The sequence below is a fragment of the Oncorhynchus kisutch genome, linkage group LG10, assembly GCF_002021735.2.
Source record: "Oncorhynchus kisutch isolate 150728-3 linkage group LG10, Okis_V2, whole genome shotgun sequence".
In the NCBI taxonomy this organism is placed as follows: domain Eukaryota; kingdom Metazoa; phylum Chordata; class Actinopteri; order Salmoniformes; family Salmonidae; genus Oncorhynchus; species Oncorhynchus kisutch.
In genome coordinates this window covers 49,780,053-49,797,093 of record NC_034183.2, presented here as the reverse complement: position 1 = coordinate 49,797,093, position 17,041 = coordinate 49,780,053, and the positions used below count along the sequence as shown (strand labels likewise).

Sequence of the window (17,041 nt, the reverse complement as noted above, 5' to 3'; positions counted from 1 at the left end):
CAGATAGGCTACAATGTCGGCTAGTCTACTTGATGAGATTATTATGGATAAGAGCGAGAATATTCTTTATTTATCAAACGGCAGTCAAGCATCAATCATCCTGTCACCAGAATAAGACCCTCAATATGTGTTGGAAACGAAAGTCAAGATCACTGTGCACTTTCACCACCATGTGAAGTTAATCATAGTTGATTTCATCTGTAACCTAATAAACTACCTGTTTTCCCGAGTCATAGTGGGAGGACCACACACCATATCATCATCATCATCATCGCATGACTCCCAAGTTCACTTCGATAGGATGGTTGTTATATCAACATTTGAGCATAAAGACGTTTTCCAACACCATTTCTCACATAATTAACTTTACCGGCACAAAAAGATCCCACCATGTCAAACGAACTAATTATCTGTCGGCGTTTATAACATTTTACCGAAACTACCCGTTTCCATCACACCTGTTGTGATTTTAATTTGTATGGTGTGACTTTACTCGCTGGATGGAAACATGGTTAATGAGACGGACAGAGTGTTCCCACACAAACTGAACCCCAATGCCTTGGGCCAACTGACTAGACTCAAACGAGACCCTTTCGATCCAGTTTACATAATTGGGGAACACAAGGCTAGCGCCACAATAGAGCAGTCACGAATTGAAATGGCCAAGTGTCAAGTCTCCCCGGAGCCATAAGTAAAACATCTAAAAGGCTAAAATCTAGACGAAATGTCCATACGACGGGGTAACAGCCTGCTATTTACCAGGTAGTCAATTAGAAATGAGTTGTTAAAACGGTAATAATGTAACAATTGAAAACGAATGACACTTTGCTTTCTATGAGGTTAAATGACACATTCAGTACGAGTCAAAAGTTTGGACACACCTACTCATTCAAGGGTTTTTCTTTATTTCCACTATTTTCTACATTGTAGAATAATAGTGAAGACATCAAAACAATGAAATAACACATATGGAATCATATAGAAAACAAAAAAAAGTGAACCATTTTTTTTAGATTCCCCAAAGTAGCCTTGATGACAGCTTTGAACACCCTTGGCATTCTCTCAACCAGCTTCACCTGGAATTATTTTTCAACAGTCTTGAAGGAGTTCCCACATATGCTGAGCACTTGTTGGCTGCTTTTCCTTCACTCTGCGGTCCAACTCATCCCAAACTATTTCAATCGGGTTAAAGTCGGGTGATTGTGGAGGCCAGGTTATCTGATGCAGCACTCCATCACTCTCCTTCTTGGTCAAATAGCGCTTCCACAGCCTGGAGGTGTGTTGGGTCATTTTCCTGTTGAAAAACAAATGATAGTCCCACTAAGCCCAAACCAGATGGGATGGTGTATCGCTGCAGAATGCTGTGGTAGCCAGCATGGCTGAGTGTGCCTTGAATTCTAAATAAATCACAGTGTCACCAGCAAAGCACCCCCACACCATCACACCTCATGCTTCACAATGGGAACTACAAATGCGGAGATCCGTTCACCTACTCTCTGTCTCACGAAGACACGGCAGTTGGAACCAAAAATCTCAAAAAGGACAGATTTCCACAGGTCTAATGTCCATTGCTCGTGTTTCTTGGCCCAAGCAAGTCTCTTCTTCTTATAGCCTTCCTTTAGTAGTTGTTTCTTTGCAGAAATTCAACCATGAAGGCTTTATTCACGCAGTCTCCTCTGAACAGCTGATGTTGAGATGTGTCTTGAACTTATTTGGGCTGCAGCATTTATTTGGGCTGCAATTTCTGAGGCTGGTACTAATGAATTTATTCTCTGCAGCAGAGGTAACTCTGGGTTTTCCTTTCCTGTGGCAGTCCTCATGAGAGCGAGTCTCATCATAGAGCTTGATGGTTTTTGCGACTGTACTTGAAGAAACCTTCAACATTTTTTAAATGTTCCAGATTGACAGACTTTCATGTCTTAAAGCAATGTTGGACTGTCGTTTCTCTTTGCTTATTTGAGCTGTTCTTGCCATAATATGGACTTGGTATTTTACCAACTAGGGCTATCTTCTGTATAACACCACTACCTTGTCACAACACAACTGACTGGCTCAAATACATTTTTTAACTGTTAATTGAAATGCATTCCAGGTAGTCACCTGATGAAGCTGGTTGAGAGAATGCAAAGAGTGTGCAAAGCTGTCATGAAGGCAAAGGGCGGCTACTTTGAAGAATCTCAAATAGAAAATATATTTTGATTTGTTTAAGACAGAGAAGCTACATATGGTAAGACGAGGGTAGGGATGTGTGTCTATTTGTCAATAACAGCTGGTGCGCAATGTCTAATATTAAAGAAGTCTTGAGGTACTGCTCGCCTGAGGTAGAGTACCTTATGATAAGCTGTAGACAACACTATCTATATTATTTGTAGCCGTCTATTGACCACCACAGACCGATGGTGGCACTAAGACTGCACTCAGCCAACTCTAAGGCCATAAGGAACAAGAAAATGCTGATCCAGAAGAGGCGCTCCTAGTGGCCGGGGACTTTAATGCAGGCAAACTTAAATCGGTTTTATCACATTTTTAACAGTATATCACATGTGAAACCAGAGGGGGAAAAAAATTGGACTCTAGACCACCTTTACTCTAGAGACAGAGATGCATACAAAGCTCTCCCCCGCCCTCCATTTGGCAAATCTGACCGTAATTCTATCCTCCTGATTCCTACTTACAATCAAAAACTAAAAGCAGGAAGTAACAGCTCGATATGGAAGTGGTCATATGACGCGAATGTTACGCTACAGGACTGTTTTGCTAACACAGACTGGAATATGTTCCGGGATTCATCCAATGGCGTTGAGGAGTATACCATCTTAGTCATCGGCTTCATCAATAATTGCATCGACGACAACGTCCCCACATTGACCGCACATACAACCAGAAGCCATGGATCATGAAGCCGGGGCAACATCCGCATCGAGCTAAAGGCTAGAGCTGCCACTTTCGAGGAGCGGGACACTAACCCGAATGCTTATAAGAAATACCACAATGCACTCAGACGTACCATCAAACAAGCAAAGCGTCAATACAGGATTAAGATTGAATCCTACTACACCGGCTCATACGATCGTTGGATGTGGCAGGGCTTTCAAACTATTACAAAGAGAAACCCAGACGCGAGCTTCCCGGCGAGCCTGAACGCCGACAACGATGAGACATCCTATAGGGAGGAGGTCAGAGACCTGACCGTGTGGTGCAAGGTCAACAACCTCTACCACAACGTGATCAAGACAAAAGGAGATGACTGTGGACTACAGGACTAGGAGGACCGAGCACGCCCCCATTCCCATCGACGGGGCTGTAGTGGAAAAGGTTGAAAGGTTCAAGTTCCTTGGCGTCCACATCACCAACAAACTTACATTGTCCAAGCACACTAAGACAGTTGTGAAGAGGGCACGACAAAACCTATTTCCCCTCAGGAGACTGAAAAGATTTGGCATGGGTCCTCAGATCCTGAAAAGGTTCTACAGATGCACCATCGAGAGCCTCCTGATGGGTTGCATCACTGCCTGGTATGGCAACTGTTCGGCCTAAGCCCCCAAGGCGCTACAGAGGGTAGTGCGTATGGCCCAGTACATCACCGGGGCCAAGCTTCCTGCCATCCAGGATCTCTATACCAGGTGATGTCAGAGGAAGGCCAAGACTCCAGCCATCCTAGTCATAGACTGTTCTCTCTGCTTACCGCACGGCAAGCGTTACCGGAGCGCCAAGTCTAGGTCCAAGAGGCTTCTAAACAGCTTCTACCTCTAAGCCATAAGACTGCTGAACATCTAATCAAATCGCTACCCAGACTATTTGCAATGCTACTCTCTGTTATTATCTATGCATAGTCACTTTAATAACTCTACATGTACATATTACCTCAATTACTTCGACAACGGTGCCCCGCCCATTAACTCTGTACCGGTACCCCCTGTATAGAGCCTCCATATTGACTCTGTACCGGTACCCCCTGTATAGAGCCCCGCTATTGTTATTTACAGCTGCTCTTTAAATGATTTGTTATTCTTATCTTTTAATTTTTTTAGGTATTTTCTTAAAACTGCACTGTTGATTAAAAGGGCTTGTAAGTAAGCATTTCACAGTACGATCTAAACTGGTTGTATTCGACGCATGTGACAAGTAAAGTTGGATTTGAGCGTGTTAGCGAGGAATACAATTACGTACAGCTTGGAGTCAACGTGTATGTTTCTTTGCATACAGTAGATGTGCACACGTATCGGTAGCCTACAATATGCTATGGTTGGTGTGCGCGCGCTACAGTGTCTTCTTGTGAGTACACATGCCTCCCCACCATGCACACACAGTGCAGACGGGTCCCTGTCATCACCTGGGTCTCATCTCATCAGTCAGCATCACACATACAGTAGGAGAAGAGCGTCTTGCTGATGCTCTCTGCTGCCAGGCAGGGACACATTTAGAGCGGTGCAAGTACAAGCGTGTTTTATCTATCAATCAGGCCAGTATTCACAAAGGTTCACAGAGTAGGAGTGCTGTTCAAGGATCAGTTGTCCCCTTTAGATCATAATGAATAAGATTATATTGACGGGGACCTGGGGATACTCACAAAGTAGGAACAAATACAAAACTTGTTGTATTTGTTGTTTCCTCTCCTTTGCTAATACATAGATTTCTTTACGCGTTGCAAGATACTGTGTGTACTACATAATTTTTTTATGATTGATACAATTCACCATTTTGATTCGTTTCGTGGTCTCATTAGTCTAGCCAACGTGTTTTCAGAAGCCTTTTAAAACAGTGGTGTAAACTACTTAGGTAAAAATACTAAAATAGTACTACTTAAGTAGTTTTCTGGGTTATTTGTGATTTGATTTGATATATTTGACAACTTTCACTTTACTCCACCGCATTCCTTAAGGAAACAAATTTACTTTCTAACTCCATACATTTTCCGTGACACCCAGAAGTACCGGTTACATTTTGAATGCTTAGCAGGTCAGGAAAATTGTCCAATTCACTCACTTATCAAGAGTAAATCCCTGGTCATCCCTACTGCATCTGATCTGACGGACTCACTAAACACAGACTTACTTAAGTAGTATTTTACCTGCTGACTTTCACTTTTACTTGAGTCCTTTTCTATTAAAAAAGGTATCTTCACTTTTACTCAAGTTGGACAATTGGGTACTTCTCCCACCGCTGCTTTTAAAATTAGCCTCAAATAATTCACACTCAGTTTTCAAGAGGCTATGCGGCTTGAATTTGGATCACCGAGTTTATAATATTCAGTACAGCAATGCATGTGGGCTCTCTGTAACAAACAAAACAAAAGCTTGGCCTTATTTATCATTCAGACGAGATGCATTATATGGAAACCAAGCACCTAAAACCTAATTAATAACCGAGCAAAAGCTTCTGAACACACAGGCCTTAAAGCAACCAGGCAAAACAGGACAGAAATCTATGTATAAACTAGTCAACAAACACACGCACAGACACGGGAACATCAATATGTGCACTTGTAGCCTACGTGTTAGTCTGAGAAAAATATCCATACCACCCACCCACCCACCCACACACACGGCCCTGAGCTGCAGATGCCACACCAGCTCTGGAACACTCACAGGACAGTGTTCCTAACTGTCAGGGATTGCATCACAAGGCCATGCCTTAATTCAATTGGTCTTGTGTTCTCTGCCTACAAGGCTTTGAGACGGCAGTGGAGGTCTGAGCTAAAGGACGATCGAAAACAAGGACATTTCTAAGTGACCCCCAAACTTTTGAACGGGAGTGTCTCTTTCAGGCTGTTGTGTCAGGGTGGCCTGCTTTGATAGAGACACTCCCAACAGGTAAGACACACATAGACGACCCAATCGAGGTTGTTAAACTTGCAACCCAGGACACTGGGTTGTAAAACTTGACAAAAAAAATATTAAAACCCATTATACACTTTCGCTCTTTCCATCCTCCTCCCTTTAGTGCCTGTCTTATCCTGCCCCTGTCCAGTTAAGTGGTGGAGAGTTCAGGAGGTGTGATAGAGAAATGTGTCAACCTCCACAAACAGGTAAGACAGACACAGAGACAGAGAGATGACCCAATGTATGTTATGTTCAACTTGACAAAAAGAAGAATAAAATAAAACAATTCAGAATCATTTGACATTGAATACTCATGATGTTTATGTTTCTAATTTATGTCTTTCATGTCGGTGTATCGGGGTGGCGTACTCTGTCCTCTCCAATTCAGACCAAAGCAAGACTGTGTTTAAAGCTCACTATGGATCTCCCAACATTTCGGCCTCTACAAAGTCTTAAGGATGTCGTTGCAGTGTGATTAGCGTGTGTTCTGCTTCTCCCGTCTCTATCCTCCATACCGTCTTGTCATAATCACCGCAGCTGATGGCACATACTCAACTTGTACTTGATAAATCAACACCATCAATCAATGTCATTTGTATACCAAACAGAATTGCTAGTCTAAATGTAATCTTGTATGTTTGTCTTCTCTCCACTACCCAGGAATACATGGATGCGTGCACAGCGCTCATTCAGAAGTACTCCTCGGGGGGAAGAAATATGTAAGAATTATTACATTTTCCTACTCACATTAATTCACACACTTTTTTTTTTTACACCAGATTGCACCTATCCAGACCATGTGCTGGCTTGGATATTTTCCTCTCACGTGGTTTATTCCATCACATTTGTAGCAGCATAAACGAGACAATCGCTAGTTACGTAATTGACTAAGTCTGCTCCTCTGACCTCGGTCCCAATAATCCATCATGACATTTGTCATGTACCCTTGACAGTATGCAGCTGCTCTAGTTCTACTCATTCTAATCCCGTCTTCTCATTAAACACCCTCCAATTTAAAAAGGTAAATGCAAAGTTAGAAGTCATACTGTGTAAGGTGTACTCAGTTAACTTACTGTTGGAAATATGACTTGGGTAACCCTAAACATCGGACACATTTTTATGTGAAGCTCCCATCGCCTACCATAAGAATAGATGGGAATCCCTTTGCGGATGAGAGCCCTGTCCAACTCTTCCTGGATGGAGAGGAGCTACTCACTAAAGAGCCTGAGGACATCTCCATGGGATCGGGAGTGGCAATGGGGGTCCATTTCCTTATTCATATTTTGTATGCAGCATCAGTGAAAAGCACTATGTCTTTGCATTCAGAAATATGTTCTGGGAATTGATGAGGGGGGTAAATGACCAACAAATGTTGAATGGCAGAGTTTTTGCTGCAGAGAGAAGGACAGGGGAGACAAGAGCAAAGTAATGCGAGGTCAGTTGTAACAGCCACATTACTCAAACTAGAAACCACGTACAATGCTGTTATTCAATGTGTCTCTACATGCCTACGAGTTTTAGTATTATTTCATTTAACCTTTATTTAACTAGGCAAGTCATTTAAGAACAAACAAATGCTTATTTACAATGACGGCCTAGGAACAGTGGGTTAACTGCCTTGTTCAGGGGCAGGACGGTAGATTTCTATCTTGTCAGCTCAGGGTATCGATCCCTAGAAAGTTATTTGAGGAACCGTTTTAAAAAGTGATTTAGGGAAAAGGTTCCTTGAGGCACCTTTAGGGCTTCCACCGGTGTTGCAATGTGAGGAACCCCGAAAAGTACCTTCGGGAACCTTTTCTTTTTAGAGTGTTGAATGAACACAAAAAGTCAGCTCTTTTACACACTCAGTAGTTAACATACAAACGTAATCTTGTGTCATGCAGTGTGACTTCCCAGAATTCATTGACTCACAGTGAGAGTATAGAAGAATTAGGCTAAATTCCATCATATAAAAAAGGTCAAATGGCCCAAGTCCCATAGCAGCAGGAAAATGTTTGGAGGTGCTGCACATTTCTTGGTCGAAAGGGAAGTGCACTACTGCCAAGTCCCATAGTCTAGTCAACCTATCAAGTCAACCCATCGTGACATGCTTATTGAAAGGCAGATAAAAACCTACCCCGACACATAAGTAGGCTGTATCAGGCAGCCTAAAGCATAAATCATAGTCCACAGACGCAGAGACGCGATAGTCCAGCGTCCCATTGTTACATAGATACTAGTCTCTCGAGACCTCCATCCACCGTGGACGCACAGCCCGAACGCGCACCTCCACTTCCTCTATCCATTTGAATGTGCTGACAGGTGGAGAAATTGCTTGAGCTGCGCTGAGAATTATGAATGCCAACGGTCCAATATTCTACAACACTGCTGTGCATATGCATACACGTTTAGGACTACAAAGAAACCCTTTATGCTGCATTCGTAACAAAGTGGGAAGTGGAAATGTACCACATACGACTGGGGAAAATCCACTTGAAAAGCATCCAACTGGTGATTACTAGTGAGAAACTCATCATCATCCAGAGCGCTCACTCCTCTCACATGCTCTGACGTCACCTACTAAGGAAATGACTTTGATATCATTTTCTGCAGTTAAATGCAACAAAACATTATTCATAAAAAGCTATCTGGTAATGTGGTATTTGAACACTATAATTCGTTTGCAAGCATGCTAGCTGTACTTTTAGTTTATGGTATATGCAGTTTGTTGGTCATTAGCCAATCTGCTCTTATCAATGAGTACAATGCATATGAATGCATCCAACTGGTATTCACCACTTCCCAATGTAGTAAATTCCCATTTCCCACTTTGTTACGAAAGCAGCACAACTCACAGACCATGGAGTAGGTTGACGTCTAGTAGGTTGGACCAGTGTCACATCATGGCCAACACGGAAATATTTCAAATCTGATCAATATTTGAGAGCGTTGTGACTGGACGTCGGGGCTGTCCTTGTTTTATTTTTAACTGACATCATTTACCTGACTCCCGAGAAAAAGCGGACGTCACCCCATGACAGCCGTTGACAGTGAATTTGTTTGAGAACTGTTTCGAGCGGCCATCAAATGTGCCATCTAAACATTCAAAAATGTCTTTCAAGCTTTTAAATCGTTCAATTTTGAAACAAAATTTTGAAACAAAATTGCACAAAACCTTGTAGACAGGTGTTGGCTGAACAAGCACACACTGTGCAACGATTCCATCTATGGACAAAGCTTGTTACATTGTAGCAGCAGCCTATATAAAACTGTCAAGGCTCGCAACAAATGACATTTTAACAGTTTACACAATGGCGGGATGTGGCTGGCTAAAGCTTCGGTTTGATATTTCTGCACAACAGAACAGGAAAACGGAGTCGTGACAGCACACAGATTGAAACACCCCGTCAAGCTCTCCCCTCGAACTAACCGACTACCAGACGGATTTTAGTCGGTGTAGAGGCTTCAACCGAATCTGGTCTACCTGTCACACGTCCGATCAACCGCATTGTCAGTAGCCTAAATAAATAGCCAGTCAATACCTGTTGACTCCTCCTACCGACGTGTTGGTTGGTGGAAGTCCCGAACCGAGCCGTTTATGTTTTGTCCTGTGCTTCTTTTCCGAAGTCCTTAGACGAGGAGTGGCCCGGTATAGGACGGTCTGCTTCGTCAGACGGTGCGAGTCTGACAAGAGCTCTGCGAGTTTTCTGCAAAGAAACTGGTGTTCACGGAGCCGCGCAAATGGATGCAAGGCTTAGAGAGCAGCAGCCATTGCGGTCACGTGCATTTTCGGGAAACCCAACACTGGCCAGCCTACAGAAGTCCACTCCCACGTTTCATATCTACCATGTCAATTATGTCATCTACAGCAGGGTTTCGCAAAAATCGGTCCCGGAGGCCCCCCTGGGGTGCACATTTTTTTGTTTATGCCCTAGCCCTAGCACCGCGCAGCTATTCAAATAATCTAAGCTTGATGATGAGTTGGTTATTTGAATCAACTGTACTGTACATCAAAACTCCATCCTGCTGAAAAGCCTACTATTGATCTTCTAACTAGGACTTTGGAAGTGCAACACGCATCAAATGTTTATAATATTCCTTTCATAATCAAACGAAGACATTACGTGTAATGCTGTTTTGAATATCTATAATCTATATTAGATTAGTTTCGTTTTTTTTTCTCATCAATAATGAATCCTATCTGTGTCAACTGTCTATGAACCAAATTCTTAGTGTACAATCTAAGGGCGCTTTCACATGTCACTGTATGCTCCAGACCCTGGAGCGTTTGTACCCTAATCCACACTATAAAGCACGTGTGAAACGCAAACAAACCCTGGCTGAGACGAATCGTGGATCTGCGTGAGTAGCTTGTCCAAGATCCTGCAGAACAGCAGTACCGGGTTTTGTGACGAACCAGCGTGAGGCGCGTAAAACATTTTTTGTGCGTTGTGAACAAGCTCGCTCGCTAACTTCATTTTGTTGGTGATACTAGAAGTATATTGTTATGATGATTTGGTTACTTTGCGGTAGGGTAATCGGTTTCCATTTGTCTAAGCCTGATTTTGGCATGCCCTCACTAGCAGACCCAAGCATATAGGCCTACTTGTATGTATCACTGAGGACCCCCCCATTCCCCCTGATCAAACATGCCTGTAAAATCAATTTTTCTCAGCAAGGATGGAAAACAGGCATTTTTTATGGGGCCTGGCTGCCAACCAGGAGGGGCTCCTGGGAACTGTCCCGTGTTGGGTCGGTAACATGTCGCCTCACTGCTATCATCTTCACATCCCCCACTCTCTCTCCCAGTCCAACGCTTTGACTGACAAGTGAAGGGATACGACCCTGATCCAGCTAGGGCTTATACAGCACATGCTCCCAGGAATCCCTGACGCCATTCATTTTAAGGGACTACTCTACAGTATTCCTGCTAGACGTCTCTCTCTCTCTCCTTGTTTCTTTCGCCTACAATGTAATTTTTCAAAGGGGCTTTCAAAGATGATTCCTCTGACACTCATCCTGGCTAGTGTCTTCCTCTCTCCTCTCCTGGCCTCACCTGGTCTCCCTCTCCTCTGTTTATGGCAGACTGTAGTGGGCTATAATCCAATCTATTCCTGAGATGGAAGTGAGCGCAACGGGTCCGTCCAGTCCGCACTTGTTACTGCCGGACAGGGTGTGCCATGGGCAGGCATCCCTGGCTGGGTGTCCTCTCTCATCTCTCCCTTCTCTCCTCTCCTCTCCCTTTGCCAAGATGTATGAGGAGAGCGACAGCTGCTAGGAGACTGCCAGGACCTTTTATCCACACAGCACTATGGCCTGGCTGGCCGGCGCAGGTTCCAGGGAGAGTGTCTGCAGACCTGGGTACAAATACAATTTGAACTGTGGAAGACTTTGAACCTGGAGTGTCAGGTGGGCGTCATTTGCACATTGGAGACGTTTCTATTGGCTCAATCACGCAAGGATAAGCTCAAACAAGCCCAACTAGTATTTGGAATTATTTTCAAATAGTATTTCAGCCTAGGTCTAGTGGATCCAGAGTGTGTGTTTGTGTCTCCTGGGACAGGAAACTGAGCATCCCAGGGCAGAAAGATAGGAGGTTTATGGGCCACGGAGACGAAACTAGCAGATGGGTGTCTTTGCCTGGTCTAAGCCTTCCTCTCCTTAATCTGTCTGGGACTGTAGGAGCACAGGCTTGAGCACAGATGTGGCCGTAAGCAAGTGCATGTGTATTTGTGCTTATTTGTGCTTATTTGTGTGTGTGTGTGTGTGTGTGTGTGTGTGTGTGTGTGTGTGTGTGTGTGTGTGTGTGTGTGTGTGTGTGTGTGTGTGTGTGTGTGTGTGTGTGTGTGTGTGTGTGTGTGTGTGTGTGTGTGTGAGCAAGAGGACAAGTACATTAGAGTGTCTAGTTTGAGAAACAGACGCCTCACAACTGGCAGCTTCATTAAGTAGTACCAGCAAAACACCAGTCTCAACGTCAATAGTGAAGAGGCGACCCTCAGTATCCTGGCCTTCTAGGCAGAGTTGCAAAGAAAAAAACTTATCTCAGACTGGCCAATAAAAATAAAATATTAAGATGGGCAAAGGGACACAGACACTTGAGAGATGGTTTTTCTTTGCAACTCTGCCTAGAAAGCCAGCATCCCCGGAGTCGCCTCTTCACTGTTGACATTGTTTCTGGCCATTTTGAGCCTGTAATTGAACCCACAAATGCTGATGCTCCAGATCCTCAACTAGTCTACAGAAGGCCAGTTTAATTTCTTCTCTAATCAGCACAACAGTTTTCAGCTGTGCTAACATAATTGCAAAAGGGTTTTCTAATAATCAATTAGCCTTTTAAAATGATAAACTTGGATTAGCTAATACAATGTGCCATTGTAACACAGGAGTGATGGTTGCTGATAATGGGCCTATGTAGATATTCCATAAAAAAAAAGATGAGAGAGGCTTGTAATTTTCATCATAGGTACACTTCAACTATGACAGACAAAATGAGGGGGGGAAAAAATCCAGAAAATCACATTGTAGGATTTCTTATGAATTTATTTGCAAATTATGGTGGAAAATAAGTATTTGGTCAATAACAAACAAGCAAGATTTCTGGCTCTCACAGACCTGTACCTTCTTCTTTAAGAGGCTCCTCTGTCCCCCACTCATTACCTGTATTAATGGCACCTGTTTGATCTTGTTATCAGTATAAAAGACACCTGTCCACAACCTCAAACAGTCACACTCCAAAGACCAAAGAGCTGTCAAAGGACACCAGAAACAAAATTGTAGACCTGCACAAGGTTGGGAAGACTGAATATGCAATAGGTAAGCAGCTTGGTTTAAGAAATCAACTGTGGGAGCAAATATTAGGAAATGGAAGACATACAAGACCACTGATAATCTCCCTCGATCTGGGTCTCCACGCAAGATCTCACCCCGTGGGGTCAAAATGATCACAAGAACGGCGAGCAAAAATCCCAGAACCACACAGGGGGACCTAGTGAATGACACTGCAGAGAGCTGGGACCAAAGTAACAAAGCCTACCATCAGTAACACACTACGCCGCCAGGGACTCAAATCCTGCAGTGCCAGACGTGTCCCCCTGCTTAAGCCAGTATATGTCCAGGCCCGTCTGAAGTTTGCTAGAGAGCATTTGGATGATCCAGAAGAAGATTAGGAGAATATCATATGGTCCGATGAAACCAAAATATAACTTTTTGGTAAAAACTCAACCTGTCGTGTTTGAAGGACAAAGAATGCTGAGTTGCATCCAAAGAACACCATACCTACTGTGAAGCATGGGGGTGGAAACATCATGCTTTGGGGCTGTTTTTCTGCAAAGGGACCAGGACGACTGATCCGTGTAAAGGAAAGAATGAATGGGGCCATGTATCATGAGATGTTGAGTGAAAACCTCCTTCCATCAGCAAGGGCATTGAAGATGAAACGTGGCTGGGTCTTTCAGCATGACAATGATCCCAAACACACCGCCCGGGCAACGAAGGAGTGGCTTCATAAGAAGCATTTCAAAGTCCTGGAGTGGCATAGCCAGTCTCCAGATCTCAACCCCATAGAAAATCTTTGGAGGGAGTTGAAAGTCCGTGTTGCCCAGCAACAGCCCCAAAACATCACTGCTCTAGAGGAGATCTGCATGGAGGAATGGGCCAAAATACCAGCAACAGTGTGTGAAAACCTTGTGAAGACTTACAGAAAACGTTTGACCTCTGTCATTGCCAACAAAGGGTATATAACAAAGTATTGAGATAAACTTTTTTTATTGACCAAATACTTATCTTCCACCATAATTTGCAAATAAATAAATTAAAAGTCCTACAATGTGATTTTCTGGATTTAATTTTCTCATTTTGTCTGTCATAGTTGAAGTGTACATATGATGAAAATTACAGGCCTCTCTCATCTTTTTAAGTGGGAGAACTTGCACAATTGGTGGCTGACTAATACGTATTCACCCACTGAGTCAATACCTGTTAGAATCACCTTTGGCAGCGATTACATCTGAGTCTTCTTGGGTACGTCTCATAAGAGCTTTGCACACCTGTATTATGCAATATAAGCTCTATCAAGGTGTTGGGGATCATGGCTAGACAGAAATGTTCAAGTATTACCATAGATTTGTAAGCAGATTTAAGTCAAAACTGTATCTTGGCCACTCAGTAACTTTCATTGTGTTCTTGGTAAGCAACTCCAGTGTAGATTTGGCCTTGTGTTTTACTCCTGCTAAAAGGTGAATTCCTCTCTAAGTGTCAGGTGTAAAGCAGGCTGAAGCAGGTTTTCTTCTATGATTTTGCCTGTGCTTAGCTACATCCCATTCTTTTCATAATTAAAAACTCTGCAGTCTTTGCCGATGTCAAGTAGGCCTATACCATGATGCAGCCACCATGATCCTTGAAAATAAGGAGGCAATTGCTCAGTGATGTGTTGGATTTTCCCCAAACATAAGCCTTTGTGTTTAGGCCAAAAAGTATATTAATTTGCTATGTTGTTTTGCAAAATTACTTTAGTGCCTTGTTGCATACATATGCATGTTTTTGGAATATTTTTTATTGTGTATATAACATTTTGTATTATTCTTTTCACTCTGTCGTTTAGGTCATTATTGTGGAATTACTACAATGTTGTTGATCCATCCTCAGTTTTCTCGTATAACAGCCATTGAGCTGTTTTAAAATAATCAATGGCATCATTGTCATGACTTCCACCGAAGTCGTTTCCCCTCCTTGTTCGGGCGGTGTTCGGCGGTCGGCGTCACTGGTCTTCTAGCCATCTTCGATCCACTTTTCATTTTCCATTTGTTTTGTCTTGTTTTCTTACACACCTGGTCTCCAGTTCCATCATTAATTGTTGTGTATTTAACCCTCTGTTCCCCCCATGTCCTTGTGTGGAATTGTTTGTTTGTACCCATGTAGGTTCTTTTTGTATTGCCGTGGGTTTTGTAATTAAACTGCTCCGGCTATTACCTATCTCTGCTCTCCTGCTTCTGACTTCACTGCCAACAGTTCCGCAACCCTCACAATCATGGTGACATCCCTAACCAGTTTCCTTCCAGTCCTGCATCTCAGTTCAGAAGGACGACTGCATGTTTGAATGTATTAAATATAAAAACCTGAAATATTACATTTACATAAGTATTCAGATACTTTACTCAATACTTTGTTGAAGCACCTTTGGCAGCGATTACATCCGCGAGTCTTCTTGGGTATGACACTACAAGCTTGGCACACCTGTATTTGGGGAGTTTCTCCCATTCTTCTCTGCAGATCCTCTCAAGCTCTGTCAGGTTGGATGGGGAGCATCACTGCACAGCTTTTTTCAGGTCTCTCCAAAGATGTTCGATCAGGTTCAAGTCCGGGCTCTGGCTGGGCCACTCAAGGATATTCAGAGACTTGTCCCGAAGCCACTCCTACATTGTCTTGGCTGTGTGCTTATGCGTGTTGTCCTGTTGGAAGGTGAACCTTCGCTTGAGTCTGAGGTCCTGAGCACTTTGGAGCAGGTTGTCATCAAGGAACTCTCTGTACTTTGCTCCGTTCATCTTTCCCTTGATCCTGACGAGTCTCCCAGTCCCTGCAGCTAAAAACATCCCCACGGCATGATGCTGCCACCCGCATGCTTCTCTATAGGGATGTTGCCAGGTTTCCTCCAGACTTGATGCTTGGCATTCAGGCCAAAGAGTTTATTCTTGGTTTCATCAGACCAGATAATCTTGTTTCTCATGGTTTGAGAGTCCTTTAGGTGCCTTTTGGCAAACTCCAAGATGGCTGTCATGTGCCATTTACTGAAGAGTTGCTTCCGAGTTGCTGCAGACATTTTTTGGTACCCTTCCCCAGATCTGTGACTCGAAACAATCCTGTCTCAAAGCTCTACAGACAATTCCTTCGACCTCATGGCTTGGTTTTTGCTCTGACATGCACTTGTCAACTGAGTGACCTTATATAGACAGTTGTGTGCCTTTCCAAATCATGTCCAATCAATTGAATTTACCACAAATAAACTCCAAGTTGTTGAAACATCTCAAGGATGATCAATGGAAACAGGATGCACCTGAGTTCAATTTCGAGCTTTTTATAAAAATCTGTTTTTGCTTTGTCATAATGTGTGGTGTTGTGTGTAGATTGATGATATTTACATTTATTTAATCAATTTTAGGCTGTAACAAAGGCTGTAACAAAGGGGTTCCCAAGTGGCGCAGTGGTTTAAGGCACTTCACACTACAGACCCAGGATCGATCCCAGGCTGTGTCGCTGCAAGCCATGACCGGGAGACCCATGTGGCGTTGCACAATTGGCCCAGCCCGGGTTAGGGGAGGATTTGGCTGGCTGGGATGTCCTTGTCCCATTGCTCTCTTGAGACTCCTTGTGGCAGATCGGGCGCATGCAAGCTGACTTCGGTCGCAGCTGTACGCCGTTTCCTCTGACACATTGGTGCGGCTGGCTTCCAGGTTAAGCGAGTAGTGTATCAAGAAGCAGTGCGGCTTGACGGGGTCGTGTTTCGGAGGAGACATGACTCTCGACCTTCGCCTCTCCCGAGTCCATACGGGAGTTGCAGGGATGGGACAAGACTGCAACTACCAATTGGATATCACAGAAAAGGCAAATATATATATATATTTTATATGTTGCATATATATATATAGATATGTATTTATCTATTTTAGAATAAGGCTGCAATGTAAAAATAAAAATAAAACGTAAGGGGTCTGAATACTTTCCAAATGCACTGTATGCATAGGGGTAAGGTGACTAGGCATCAGATATAAGATAAACAGAGTAGCATCAGCTTGTATGCGAGTGGGTGTGCATGTGTGAGTCAGCATAAGTGGGTGTGCATGTGTGAGTCAGCATAAATGTGTGTGCATATTATGTTTGGGTGAGGATACAAAGTTAACTCAGATAGTCCGTGTAGCTATTTTGTTAGCTATTTATCAGTCTTATTGCTTGGGGATAGAATCTGTTCAAGATAAGAATAACAAATAATTAAAGAGCAGCTGTAAATAACAATAGCGGGGCTCTATACAGTGGGTACCGGTACAGAGTCAATGTGTGGGGGCACCGGTGTCGAGGTAATTCTGGTAATATGCACATGTAGGTAGAGTTAATAAAGTGACTATGCATAGATAATAACAGAGAGTAGCAGCAGTGTAGAAGGGGGGGGGGGGCGTTGAAAATCATCTGGGTAGCCATTTGATTAGCTGTTCAGGACTCTTATGGCTTGTGGGTAAAAGCTGTTGAGAAGC

The 17,041-nt window shown here is 43.4% G+C and overlaps 1 protein-coding gene across 2 annotated transcripts in view; it reads right to left on the bottom strand.

The window, feature by feature from the left end:
- LOC109898305 (retinoic acid receptor alpha) overlaps positions 1-9,577 on the bottom strand; it is a 180,120-nt gene extending 170,543 nt beyond the window's left edge. Inside the window, exon 1 of one of the 2 annotated variants that reach the window (XM_031833878.1) lies at positions 9,344-9,577. The gene's annotated coding sequence lies outside the window, so the exon portion shown is untranslated. Of the gene's footprint in view, positions 1-6,963; positions 7,196-9,343 lie in introns of those variants that run through there. The other variant, XM_031833879.1, reaches the window with a different exon arrangement.
- Positions 9,578-17,041: the final 7,464 nt, after the last annotated feature.